Raw genomic sequence first — 14,925 nt, 5'->3', positions numbered from 1 at the left:
ATTTCTTTGTTGATCTTCTGCCTAATTGTTCTCTCTATATTTTTGTCTCATAAAATCATTTTACTTTCGGTTACATAAACATCTTTCTCAAGCAATGTTATTAGAACCACCTGATTATGAGATTTTGTAGTTGGGGTAAATATATTTTTTAAAGACATCTTTATTATACGGAGTTATAATATAAAAGTAATTTATAGGCTATAGTTTCAGAAAGCAGTTAGCTAGACTAATCCTGCTGAAGAAACTTTCCTATTTAAGTCTGTAATATGTAATGAAAAGATATGATTTAAAAGTCTTCTGATCAAAAAGCTTGAGATCATCAAAGGAATGTTTACTGTCATCCACAGAGAACCATTAGCATTTTTTTTTATAATCTCTTTTGGTTTCATATGGGACATCTTGGCAGAGAGAGATAACATACAACTTTTGATAGCATGCCTTGATATCATTCATGTTAATTTCAGAACGAGAAACCATAATTGTGATCAATGTCATCTGATGCATTTCAGCACCCTTTGTGGCCTGATGAAGCTTCTCGGCAAAGAACATTGGTTTGTTTGTGGCATACTTCATGATCATTGTGAAGCATTTCTCGATGTCACCTTTTATCTCCAGTTCCAGAACTTCATTTTATCACGCTGACTGTACTTGGTATACTTCTGAAACACTCTGTGAAGATGGGAGTAGCTTCTGGTGGAAAGAATGGTATTGAACACATTCACATCTGTCCCTTTTCCCCTCTTCTCCTGCCTTATATGGTGCTCTGGCATCTGAATCACCTAAGTTTTCATTTATGCCAAGATCCTCAGATCGGTCACCCTTAGCAAGAGAAAGCAAAGCCTTCTGATAATCTCCAGATGTGTCTGAGGTGATATCTTTAGCCAGACCTCTCTTCAGCTCTTCTCTGTAGACTCTGTTATTTTCTCTGATTTCTCTGTTAGTTCTTGATGCCAAAATTTCATTCAGAGTGTCATTATCAATTCCAAGGCCCTTATGACAGAACAAAGTTCATCGACATCCAACTCAGCTGGAGTTTTTAAGAGAGTCAAAGCAACTTCCTCGAGGTGACTTATAAAGGCTTTCTTCAGAGCTTCATCCAGGGGCTTTCCTTTTTCCTGGAGATATGCTGCTTTGATCTGTTGATGAAGTGAAGTTTTTCTCTCAGTTAGAATATCAATAATGGTTGCTTCATCCACACTTTTAGCTGTTACTGGTTTATTCAAGGCAGCAACATCAGAAGATGGATTGAAGCTAGGATAGAGACTCACTACTGACCTGGGACACTACCTTTGGATCCTTTCATGGTTTTAATGTATTCCTGCTCTTCATTTTCAACAAACTAGGCTTGCTTGAGGAATTCTGATGCCATTGTCATTTTTAAAGAAGTTTCTTTTTTCCACCCTCTTTCAAAGAACTAAAGATCGTTTCACACTCTGTTCTCTCTATTATTGAAAGCAGAGTATTAAAGTTTCCTACTATTTTATTGAACTGTGTATTTTTCCCTTTGATTCTGTCCATTTTTACTTCATGTATTTGGGGGTTCTATTATTACCTGTATACATGTTTATAATTGTTATATATCCCTGATGGATTAGCCCCTTTATCATTATTAAACGTTCCTCTTTATCTCTGATAGCATTTTTTTGTTGTTTTAAAGTCTATTTTGTCTGATATTAGAATGGCTTCTCCATCTTTATTATTGCTATTTTCATGGTAACTTTTTCCATTCTTTTACTTACAGCCTTGGACTTTGAGTAATCCTAACTGGACCCTGAACACAGATGATTGGACTAAGGGCTGCCTAATAGAGACATTCTGAGTCTGAAGATGATTAGCCAACTGAATGAGATCCCTGGTGGTTAGGGAGGTGACAATGAGAGAGAGAAGGATGTCATGAGAGTGGCTATGAGAAACAGAAGACAGTAACCAGTTCCCCACCTAACCTTAGATTCTGAATAGATTTTCAATTCCAGCCCACCTTTGCCCCTACAATACACCCATACCCCTTATTCCTTAAACTTTTCATTTAGACTTTGTTTCTTGTAAACAAACATCCAAACTACCATAATAAACAGAAGTTTATTCCGGAAGTATAGCTGCAAGCAACAGAATCTCAGAAGAGGTATGAAACCTTCTGTAATAACACAGTGGAAAAGAAGCAGAGATGATCTTTGCATCCTTGAATAGGAAATTAGAAGTCTATGGATTGATAAGTTAATGAAGTCCATTGAAAGTAAAGCTTTGGTGGACTTTATTGTCATTCCTTTAGAGCACATTAGATCACTGGAAGTAATTTCAAAACCACAGATGCCTGGGTTGTATCTCCAGAGACTCAGATTTAATTGTTCTGGGGCAGGGCCAGGGTATTAGGATTTTGCCAAGCTCTCTAGTCGATTCTAAATTACATCACAGTTTGAGAACGCCGCTTGAGAGACATTCTAAAGGAATAAGGAATATAAAGATTGTGTGGCTAAATGGACATTTTTTTACAGGATTAGGTGATTTGTATCGAAAAGGAACAACTTTTAGTCCCAGGGTACCTGGGTGGAATTGGATAAAAATATTCAAGGCCACTCACTGGCCTTGCAACAGGAAACATCTTTCACTATTAGCCAGTGGTTGAAAACCACTGAAAATTAGATCCCCAAAGTGAATATTTATCACATCTACTTCTCAAGGGACAGGTTTATCAGTGTCTGTTCATTTTTACACATCATAGTTAATACATGTAATATGTATCTTTGTATATTTTCAAATATTCTAACATAAAATTTTTCTGCCAAATATTTTATAATAAAAAAGGACACAGCAAATTGCCAACTTATATAGCATTTGCTATGTTCACAACTGTGCTGGGCTTCTAAGGTTAAAATTAAGGCCTTGATTATCAAAGGCTGAAATCCTGGCACTTGGAAGAGCAGTATCGTGAAGGGATGGAGCTCCCTAGTCCTCTGAGCCCCTCCACATAATTTCTGCATTCCTGATTGCCAAGCAAATGTGATGAGCCACCTCATAATGAGGAACATCTGGTCATAGGCATTTGGAAATACCATGGAACCAAAGATGGTGTGCACAATCTGAGCAGAGAAAAGAGAAATTATGGGCGAAATGAATTGCAGGAATTTTCTAGGGAGTCATCATAGGAGTGACTACATGGACTTGAATCCCATGGGTTCAAAATCAAGGAGGATGAAATAAATAAAGGAGGGTAGTCTATTACTTTATTTCCTTCTCCCCCTCTTCCCTCCCTTTATTTTTCTCAATCTCTGTTTCCATCGCTCCCATTTTCCTTCTCTTCCTGCACAGTTTGGCTGATTATACTTCTTTGTCAAGCTGAGACTGAGGAGCCTGATGGCTCTTGGCACATTGTAGATGAATGAATATCAAGACTGAAGTATAAAGGAATGACAGTATGTCACCAACAACCTGCTAACATTTGCCTCCCCTTGTCCACGGTTCAGAAAAATTCACCACTGATGAAAGACGAATTAGCACAGCTTCTTTGTTGTGTGTGGTAGGGAGGAGGGCACCAGAAGAGCTGTCCCAGACAGAAACATGGAAGGAGGAGGGCGGTAAACCAAAACGAAATTACTGACAAAATTGGAAAAGGAGGAAGCTAAGTGGTTAGAACCAAGAAGAAGCAGTTGTTAAAATCAAAGTGAGTGGACTATCCACTCTCTGGTCTTTGCTGAAGCCAGGCTAACATTCTGCCTGTGGTCATACTGGTTGTTGAAATACTGAAATGCTTTCTTATCAGTTGGTAAGTTTCTCCCTTGAGCCTCCTGATGCCTCCAACCCCATCTATCTGCCTCCAGACCACCAGACTTCCCTCTCATCTCTGAAACTGAAGAGTTAACACCCAGCACAGCTGTTGGGCTTCTGGAATCTGACTTAGTGCTAAAGTCGGTGTCTATTCTAACTGGCTGGTGACCATGTGGTAACCAGCTGCTAAATATTTTGAATATCACCCCTCCCTGTGGCCACAAAAAAAGCAAGAGCCGAGTAAGTGTGACAATTTCAATGCAAAAAATATGGCCTAACACAGTGAGTTGAGGTTTTGGCTTCCGCTTGAAGTGTTGGCAGGAATAGAACAGATGGGCAGGCCTGGGTTCTGTTTGATTTGTACAGCAAAATAATTCCTTAACTTAACAAAGACGTAACTCAAGCCAGCACACTACATAGTCACAGGCACTCTGGCTGTAACCATCCTTGAGTCACAGACCCAGAGCTCTTTGAAGAGGAAGATGGGAACCTCGGAGAAAGGCTGCTATAACATCATTCAGTTCTCCAAATTTGTTGGTACCAAAGATTGACAGGACTTGAAAATAAAGGGTTACCTCAAGGTGAATTAGGTGGATGTGATAAATGATGAAGCTATTTTTTCCTGTTTCTCTTTACCCAAACCATCAGAAGCTATTTGTCTTTAGCTTGTAGGTATAGCAACATATCTTCCCAAGGACCTAGTCCACTTTACCTGTGGTGACCAGTAATTGGGTTTGCCCAGGATGGTATGCGTCCCAGAAAACCCCTGTGTCCCTGGCAAACAGGGATAGCTGATCATATTTATTTACTCTCCCGCTGATGTTACCATAATCTTCTACATTGGTGATATGCTGATTTGCCTTAGACATTAAGATGAAACAAGTATCTTTGATATCTAGTTGAGACATGAATGTAACGATGTATAAAATAAAACCTGCAGAAATTCAAGGACCTGGCATATCAATGAAGCTTTTAGGAGATAATTGGAATAAAGTATAATAGAATGTCTCCTTCAAAACAAAGGAGAGGGGGAGGATATAAAGAGCAAGGCTTTTTTTCACTGCAAGAAACAAAATTTCACTCAATGAAACTCAAATAAGGAAAACAGATAGATGAGAAAATAAGCAAAACCAAATTTCCTAGATCTGAGGCTATAGTGGGGTCAAGCTCCATATAGACTGAAACCCAAGGAAATTCTGAGTCCACAAAAACTCCAGGGATAGGAATTTGTGGATTATCTTCTATGCCAGATTGTTCATGTGGCTTAGCCAGTGTCTACCATTCCCGCTGGTTTGTTTCCTTCCGATTCTATATCACCTGAAATACCCAAGAAAGAGAAGCTGATTATCTTGTTTTTTTTTTAAGTTTATGTTCTATTTTTAATAAAGTTTGACATGAACATCATTTAAGGAGTTACATACTTCCAATGGCTTTTTAGAAGAAACACTTCTCTGTTTCCAGTTCCTCAGAAGTAAACACTTTCAGTTCTTATAGTTGATTATTTTGGTATTTGGTATTTATTGCCATATTTCCAAATAATATGATTATATTTTGAATTCTTTATTTTTTTCAGTTTTAGCCATTATCTGTTGACCTACCATTGTGCACAATAAGATCTAGCTCTCTTCTACTTCCCATGGCTGGTGACCATGTGGTTGCCAAACACACATACTCTCTCTCTCTCAATTACACACACACACACACACACACACAAACACACACATTTCCCATGTCATTTTAATTAGAAAGATATTTAGGGTTATATTTTTATAACTATGTAAATGCTATTCGCAATTAAGCCATATGTTATAATGTTATTACTTTTTCATTTGTTTTCCCTAGAGTTAATAATTGTCATGTCTTTTTTTTGCCTAGCTTTTTAGGTATTTATTCCCAATCGAACGCCTGATGTGTAAATGTCTTCTCATTATGCTCAAATATATGAAGTAGATTGTTGCAGGTGTAAAAGTTTGTTGCTGTGTCTGCTAAGTGAAGGTAAATTACTGGGTCTTTCATCAGTTTCATCTTCTTAAAGAAACCCCTTCTAGAACCTCTGACCTTCTCTAATCTGGACTGGCTGTTATCTAGGCCTACAGCTCAGCTGTCATCTTGGAATCTCCTTTCACCAACACCCTAGGGATTCCCTTTATCTTTCTGATGTTTGATATCCTCATTCATGGTTCCCAAGTCTTCCCTTTTCCTGTTTCATCCCTTCAATTTGGTAGTATACTCCACCAATAGTTTCTGAAAAGAGTGCTCAGAAAATGTTCAAATATGTAGTAGACTACTTATTCCACCCATGTTTATCTTCTATTTTGCATAGTAATAGAGTTTTCAGCTGGGTGTAAAGCCATCCAAAATAAAACCTATATTTCTACATTTTTCAGCCTCCCTATGTGTAGCTGTGTGACCAAACTCTGATCAATGGGATGTAAGCAGAAGTGTTACTCAGCAGCTTCTGAGAAACTTCCTGAATGGATTGCTAGCAAACAAATATTCCAAATATTCCCTCTTCATCATCCCTTCCTCCATCTGGTGTCTAGTACTCAGATGCTACTACCATCCTGCACCATGAGGAGAAGGCCATCCCCTGGGCATGGTAGAGCGGGAGCTGGAATGAATCTGGGTTGCTGAAAGTTTCATAGAACAGAGTCACTCTAGTGACCTGGATTTTTATGTGAGAAAGAAAATTGTAATATTGTATTGGGTTTTCTGTCACTTGCTTCTGAACCTCAAATTAATGAAATTGTCTTTATTCCAGAGTAATTCATAATAGTAGGTTGGCTTCGTGTGAAATCGCAGGTTAGAAATGATTTTTTTTAACAGAATTTTTAATGCATTGTTCCTTTGCTTTCTAGCTTCCAGAGTTGCTATTATGAATTCTAGTTTGGATCATTTATTTGTCCTTTTAGAAAATTATAATATATATATAATAGTTTATCTCCACTATTCTAAAGTTCACAAGGATGTGCCTTGGTGAGGTTCTAAGTTTTTCTCAATTGTGCTGGGACACTCAATAGGTCTTTTATATCTAGAAACTCACATCCATCCTTCCATTCTGGGAAATCCTCTTAAATTTTTTAGTGATACTTTTTCCACCATTTTTTTCTTCTCATATTTATTCATGTTTTTAATTCCCAAGATCTCGTTCTCTGAATATTCGTCTTTAATAGCATTTAAGTTGTGTTCCATGAAAGTAGTATCTTCTCTTATCTCACCAAGGATGTTAATTAATTATGGTGGGGTTCTTTTGTAAAATCTTCTCTCTGTATACGATCTGTTTCTTTCAAGCTGCTTATTTATTTATTACTTTTTAAAAATCTATGCCTTTTACACAAGAAATGCCTTTCACACAAGAAATGCCTATCACCAGAAATACTGGTGATCCCTAGCAGGGCACTAGAGCAAGTACTAAAAGCTGATTGGCAGCTCTGCATGCCTGGGTGGAGCTTTTCCCCTGTGGGGTTTACTGTAGGGTGATCTAGCTGAGCCATTTATATGGAGAAACTCCAAAGGCTGTATTTTTAAGTCTGTTCTCCAGGCTAGTCATATTTCAGGAAAATACTTCTAAGCTTCTGCCTGGAGGATAAAAGCCTACTTGGCTACTCGCATTCTGGGAACTGAAGTGGAGGTGGAGCTGGGCTGGGAGTTTCAACATTTGGTTCACTACCTTTCTTCAAATCCCTGTATTTTCAATGAGGCATCCTCCCCCTCAACTGGGCTTATGTCCCACGGTCCAAAAACCCTGTTTTACCTTCTATAGTAATAAACCTCCAATATTCTTACCAGGTAAAGAAGGAGCATTCACCTACCTGTGGGTGTGGAATAGGGAGGGATTCTAGTCTAATGCTTTTTTAAATACTGAGGTGAAATTCATATACGACTAACCATTTTAAAGTACACAATTCAGTGGCATTTCATGCATTCATAGTATTGTACAACTACCACCTCTATCCGGTTCTAAAGCATTTTTATCATCCCCAAAGAAAGCCCTGTAGACATTAAGCTGTCAATCCTCATTTCTCCTTCCCCCAGCCCCTGGTAACTGCCAATATGCTTTCTGTCTCTACAGATTTAACTATTCTGGATATTTCATGTAAATAGAATCATAAACATGATTTTTTTTTGTATCTGAATTCTTTTACCTAGCATAATGTTTTCAAGATTCCTCAAATTGTAGCATACATCAGCACTTCATTCTTTTTTGTGACTGAACAATATTCCATCGTATATATATATACCACAATTTCTTCATCCTCTCATTTCACTGATGAACATTTGGGTTGTTTCCACCTTTTGGCTATTGTGAGTAGTGCTGCTACGAACATTTGTGTACCAGTATTTATTTGAGTACCTGTTTTAATTCTTTTGAGTATATACTTAGGAGTGGAACTGCTGAGTCATATGGTAATTCTATATTTCCCTTTTTGTGGAACTAACAGTGTTTTCCATAGCAGATATACCATTTTACATCGCCATCAGCAATTTCTCTAAATCTTCACTGACAACTATCATTTCTTTTTTTCCTTCCTTTCTTTTTTCTTTCTTTTTCTTTTTTTTTTTTGAAAAATTATAGCCATCTTAGTGGGTATGAAGTTATTTTGATTTGCATTTCCTAATGACTAACAATGTTGAGAATATTTCATGTGCTTATTGACCATTTGTATACCTTCTTTGGAGAAATGTCTATTCAAGTCCTTTGCCCATCTTTTAATTGGGTAGTTTGTCTTTTTGTTGTTGAACCTTTTAAAACTGACTTTAAATTCATCTTCTTATTTTTAGTCTCCACATTAACCCCACTTCTAGAGGTACCTGCTGCCATCAGTTCTTAATAGATCTACTTGATTATTGGTGTTCTCTTTGTTTGTGGGTCTTTTGTTTTGTTTTGTTTTGTTTTCTCCCTATATTTCATCTTCAGTAGTTTCTACTGGTATGTCTTTAAGTTCATCATCTTTTCTTCTATAATAGCTAATCTGTTGTTAATTCCACGCTGTATTTTGCATATTAGACATTTTACTTTTCATTTGTAGAACTTAGATTTGCGTCTTTTAATATCTTCTTTATCTCCCTATGTCATGCTCATGCTCTCCTCTATCTTCTTCAACATATGAAGTATATTTTTAAATAGCTGTTTAAATATCCTTATTGACTAATTCTATCGTCTGTATCATTTCTGGATCTCTTTATTTGGTTTGATTTTCTCACCTTGCCATGGATTGTGTTTTTTTGATTCTTTGCATCTCTAATATCTTTTATTGAATGACAGACATTGTGAATTTTATATTTAGTGCTGGGTTTCTTTGTATTCCTTTGAATATTTTTTACCTTTCTGTTGGGATACAGCTAAGCTGTTTGGAAATGGTTTGTGATTTTTTCAAGGTTTGTTTTTAAGTTTTGTCAGTGGAGATGAAAGCATCCTTTAGCTTAGGGCTAATTTGGCTATTCTACTTAGGCAATACTTTTTGGAGTTCTCTCAATGGATTGTGTATTATGAGGTTACTCCATTTTGGTGGTTAGGAATGTGAACTATTCTTAGACTTATGAAATCTCCAGAAATTGATTCACCTGTTCCTTTCTGGTAGTTCATTATCTGTCATTGAGTAGTTTCTTCATACACATGGATGGTAAGTACTCAGCTGAAGACTTGAGATGAACCCTCTGAAGATTTCAGGAGCCCTTTCTCTGTCTCTGTTCACCTTTCTTACCAATACTTTTCCCTGTAACTTGAGCTCTCATTCTCATTGAATTTTTAGCTCTGTCTCCTTAACTCAGTGAATCCAGTGGGCTCTGTGTGGGTTCTCCCTCCTTGTACTGTAGACTACAAACTCTCTCCAGGAAGTAAGCTAGAGCAATGGCAGGGCTGATCTCATGCTTCTCCCTTTTCTCAAGGACTACTGTCCTGGGCTAACCATTGTTCGATGTCCAAAAACAATTGTTTTATATACTTTCTTAATTTTTAAGTCATTTAATATGGGAGAATGAATAAAGTCCTTATTATTCCATCAGAGGCACAGCTTAAGTTTCCTTGCTTGTTTTTTCACATCAGACTTAAAGGCCACAGGCCATGGTATGATTTGCCTGTCTTAGAATCCTGGGTCTTCCCACCCTCCAATCAGTTGTGGCCAGGGACCTTTAATACAAAATTTTATTGCTACAGTGGACTGCCCACTCAGTGGGGGTCATAAGAAGATGGGCTGATTTCTTTAGAAGAATCTGTGGAAGGGCCCATGGCCAAAACACATAGAGTATGCCTGCTTAGGAGGTCTTCTTTAACTCATTTACTGGTTGGCCTAAAAATATTTCCACTTGAGTAAGAAAAAGGAGAAGAAAAAAAGAAGCTTTGAAATCAGTCTAGGCTGAAGAGCAAGATGCCCTATGTTCTTGCCAACCCTCTGGTGCTGGAGGTGTCTAGTCCATGCACCTTTGGCATACCCAACAGAGTCACAGTGTGGATCCCTAGGATTTAGAAGCAAGATAATATTTCAGCAGATAACTATTCTCCTTTCAAGAAACATTTCCTAGATTGCTCCTGAAGTCTGGATAAAAAGTTACCATGAAACCCAAACTAAGCATTGTTTAATCCATCTCATCTCAAAATTGGGCAACCCAGAAACTTACCATTATTAAGTATTCCATTATTAAATCTGAAAGCCTAAGTAAGTTACTTGGGTACATTGTTTACATCTTTATACACTTCTCCCTTTCTCTGTCACATATACTTTTACTTTCCTCATTGCTACTTATCCTCAATATGAGCCCATGGCTGCATGGGAGAGCATCCCCTATGATTAAACAAGGGTAAAAAGAACTCTAGCCAGATCTACAGATGGTCCTGTGTGGTATGCTGTTACCACCCAGAAGTAGACTAGCTCATCATTATTTTATTAAAAACCCATGGAAAGTTCCATTTTGAAGATGATTGCATAAAAGGCAACATTTCCCCTTTACCTTCTTGCAACTATCCAAGAGCAAAGGGGAGAATAAGAAACAAAAATACAAATTCCAATTTCAGAAAAACAGATAGCTAAAGCTTCAACCCACAGTTTAAATGGAAGGCCCGCCTAAAGTAGCGGAATTCTAGCAGAGGTATATGTGGAAGGAAAGGTAGCAAGGTCACTGTTATTACATATCTCAAAAAAGAGCATACATTTCTCATACATTTCTCATACATTTCTCAAGTGTGAGGGGCAAACCATGAAGCACAAAAGCCATTTCGGGGTCTGTCTCAGGTGTTTGAAATGAGAGAACTGAGTAGGCATAGAGGTAGGCAGAAGCTTCCTAGACCTAGTTTAACTGCGAGAAGCACAAAAAGTGGGGTAATTGATGATCAGACAGGTAAGTCATTGCATGAGGAAGTGTCTCTCTTGAGAGCAGCAAGGTAAAAGAGGGACTTTACATTATAAAATACTCTATAAGTAAGTAACAAGTTGGATAACCTCAATAGCATAATTAATAAGGTAGGTCTGGTATTATCAGATACACCTTAGTTTCAGGTACCCAGAGGAACTTCACAAAAGTTGGTTATATATTAGGTTACAAAGAAAGCCTTAGTAAGTTTGAAAAAGTAGAAATAATACATATGCCATTCTCTGATCACTATGTAATACAACTAGACATTAATATTAAAAATAAGGAGTAAAATGTCCCTATCACCTAAAAGTTTTTATTGTTCATTTTCTAAAAGAAACTCTTGAGTCAATAAAAAATACAAACTAAAATGCAGAATATTTAGAAAATAATAACAAACACCATAACATCAGAAGCTATGAGCTACAGCTAAGAGTAATATAAAATGTTTTTGGCCTTAATAAAAATTTAAAATAAAATAAGTAGGTATCTAACTCAATAAATTAGAAAAAATAACAAAATAAACATATGAGGGGCAGAAGAAATAAGTGAATAGATACGATCAGAAATTAAGTTAGAAAGCAAGCAAAAAAAAAAAACAGTAAAACTGATAAATAAATGAGAGTAAATGAATTTTTCTTTAATATGATAAAATATATTTATGTTGGCCCAAAAGTCAACATTAAGATTTATGGGGAAATAAATATACATTGCCATCAAAGTAAGGAATTTTAAGATGTTTAATTTAAGATGTTAACTGGTATATGTGCCACTGTGGAGCCATGCTTCTCCATTGCCTGCTGGACTGTGTGCTACCCTCTCCCTCTGCGCCTGCAATAAGCATATGCCACCTCAAATATTCTGCCTATGGCTCATGTGCCAGCTCTTGGCTTTTGCACAGTATATCAAAGAACCAGGTAATACTTTTTAAAGACCCCTTTTGAAAGCTTTATGTGCCTTGCTCTAGTCCATTCTAATTAGAACTCCAATTAGCAAATGAGAAGGACCACCAGACCCGGGCAGACAGTCACAGTCAGTGAAACTACAGCTTTCTCGTAGTGTTTCTTCTGATACTTCTTTATAGAAGAAGAAAAGATATCCATTATCAATTAATCACTTCTAGATGTTTAAGAACTTAAATAGATAAGAGAAAGTGATTAGAGATAGAAAAAAAACAAAGAAGTTAAAACTGTCAATATTTGAAAATAATGTAGTCACTACCTGGAAAAATGAAAATCAGCTGAAAAAAGGTATTATAAATAGTATGTGAGGACATGGTTCCATAGTGTAGCGGTTAGCACATCTGCTTTACACGCAGAAGGTTCGGGGTTCACACCCCAGTGGAGCCATCCATAGTCCAAGGTCTATGGCCATGCTACCCTGAACAAGCCTGATGTCTGGTCTATGGCCATGCTACCCTGAACAAGCCTGATGTCTGATCTCAGAAGCTAAGCAGGGTCGAGCCTGGTTAGTACTTGGATGGGAGACCACCTAGGAAGACCAGGTGCTGTAGGCATAAATAATAATAATAATAAACAGTATGTGAACTTAGGAGGAGGCTGGATAGAGTTCTAAAGCCATAATAGAGCACCTAGCTTCTTGGGAACCTATCAGGAATCTAGTGGCAAATTTAACTCTATCAGGTCTCATAGAGGGTGTGGTTATTTATATCTCTGGAAAAAACGTTTATTCTGTATTTGGGTTTTCTTTCAAAGCAGGTCATGCCTCTGACTATTTCACCATCCCTAGAATTACTGACTTTGTATAACACAGCATGGTCCAAACAAAATTGTCTTCAACCAAGAAATTCATTTCCCAGTGAAAGAAATAAGACAGTTGGCAAGCCATAGGCCATTATCATATTTCCCATCCACCAGAAGCAGCTGGTCTTATAGAACAATGAAATGTTCTGAAAACAGATCTAGCAGTATCCAGGAGACTGCACTTGTGAGACCAGGATGGTTTCTTGCAGAAAGTGATATGTGATCTCAAACAGTGACTGAAATGCAGTGTCAGTTCTCCCTCAGCCAATATAGAGATCCAGAAACCAAGGGTTGGGTAGGAGTAGATGGTGGCAGCTCTTACTTTTCTCTCTAAAAATATTCGCTTCCCATCCCCCAAGTCATTTGTGTTCTATTGACTTAACTGCCCAAGGGCGAGATATTTTCACCAGGGAATGAATAAGGGTTCCACCAGGCCATTTGGGATTCCTTCTGCCACTAGGAAAATGGCAGAAAAGGATGTTCCTATGCTAGCTGTGCTCCTTCTCATTATAAAGGGGAAATATGGTTGTTACTCCCAGATAGTGCCTAGGAGGGGCAGAGGTGGGTGCCTCCTTGCACCACTACACCCAGTGGCACAAATTAACAGAAAACTGTTACAATCCATACTAAGATTCTAATTTTCTTCCTTCACTATTGTATACATCAGGGTTTGGGGGTAGCTAAGTCTACCAATTTGCTCAAGGTTTCAGGATGGTAGGAAATAACCCTTGGCTAATGTGAAAGAATGAGTAACACTTAAAAACAAAACTCTGAAACTTAGAAGGAACGTTTAAAGTGGTCTGAGATGTCACATCTACATATCTAGATGCGATTTGGTGTTGCCTCCTTTTAGGGACTTTAAAGTGCATTTGTGGCTGTGATAACTAGAGAGGTAGAAAAAAGTACACACTGGGTTGACCAGGGCTTAGTTCTGGGCCCTCTTCTCTATCTACGTGCTGTACTTAAGCAACCTCATCTAGTCCCATGGCTTCAAATAACTCCTCTATGACTCCTAAACATCCTACAAATCCAGGCTATATACCAACCTACCTATTTAATCAACTCCTCAGAGGCTTCCCAAGTGTCTCAAATTACTATGTCTAAAGTAAAACTACTAGTATGTAGCTATTGGCATCTCTTAACCTGCTCCTGTTACAGTCTGCCCTTTTCCAATAAATGGCATCATAAGCCACCAAGTTGCTCAAAACAAAAATCTAGAGCTGCCTTGTCCAATATGGTAGCCACTAACCATGTGTGGCTATTTAAATTTAAATTTTATTTAATTAAAATTAAATGAAATAAAAACTTTGTGTTCTCAATTTTACTAGCCTTGTTTAAGTACTCAATAGACACATGTAGCTAGTAGCTATCATATTAAACAGTCAGATACCGAACATTTCCATCATCGCAGAGAGTTCTATTGGATGGCACTTCTCTAGAGAGTTTACCATTGATCCCTCTTTCCCTCACCTACCTGTTTTATTCATTAACAAGTCCTATGGATTTTACCTCTAAAACATTCCCTGAGTCAATCCATTTCTCTCCAACTCACTCCTACTACCCTGGTCTATGCCACTATCACCTTTCACCTGGACTGCTGAACTCACTTCTTACTTGCCCTAGTTCCAATCTTACCCACCTATAACCATGTCTATTTAGTGGACAAAATGATTTTTTTCAAAACTGAAAATCAGATCATGTCTCGTCCCTGCCACAACCCCTCCAATGGCTTCTGTGGCTGAGACTGGTTTTATACTAATATCCTTTCTCTCCTTTACCTCAATAATAGGGTCTCTAAAGTTTTGATGAGCACATGGAGGCCCAAAATAAAGAATATATTTTCCAGAGTCCCTCCTTGTACTCAGGTGTGGTTTGTGACTGAGTTCTGACCGATGAGGTTGTGTGTTATTTCCTGGCATGTCCTTATAAAGGGCAGGCTCTTCCTGCTGCTTTAAAAGACATGATGGCTGAAGCTAGAATAGACCATGAGGTAAACCTAGGAGTGGAGATAATGTATTACGGAGCAATAAGATAGAAGGAGTCTGGGTCCCTT

At 37.8% G+C, this 14,925-nt stretch overlaps 2 pseudogenes; one reads left to right on the top strand and one right to left on the bottom strand.

Annotated features, from left to right (window-relative positions):
• Window positions 1-337: 337 nt before the first annotated feature.
• On the bottom strand, window positions 338-1,375 carry LOC107499983 (annotated as a pseudogene).
• Window positions 1,376-12,509: 11,134 nt separating this feature from the next.
• On the top strand, window positions 12,510-12,625 carry LOC118607484 (annotated as a pseudogene).
• The last annotated feature ends 2,300 nt before the right edge of the window (window positions 12,626-14,925 follow it).

This window comes from Rousettus aegyptiacus, unplaced genomic scaffold (genome assembly GCF_014176215.1).
Source record: "Rousettus aegyptiacus isolate mRouAeg1 unplaced genomic scaffold, mRouAeg1.p scaffold_m13_p_8, whole genome shotgun sequence".
Classification (NCBI taxonomy): Eukaryota; Metazoa; Chordata; class Mammalia; order Chiroptera; family Pteropodidae; genus Rousettus; species Rousettus aegyptiacus.
Note: the sequence above shows the minus strand (reverse complement) of the source record. Positions and strands in the feature narration are given on the sequence as shown.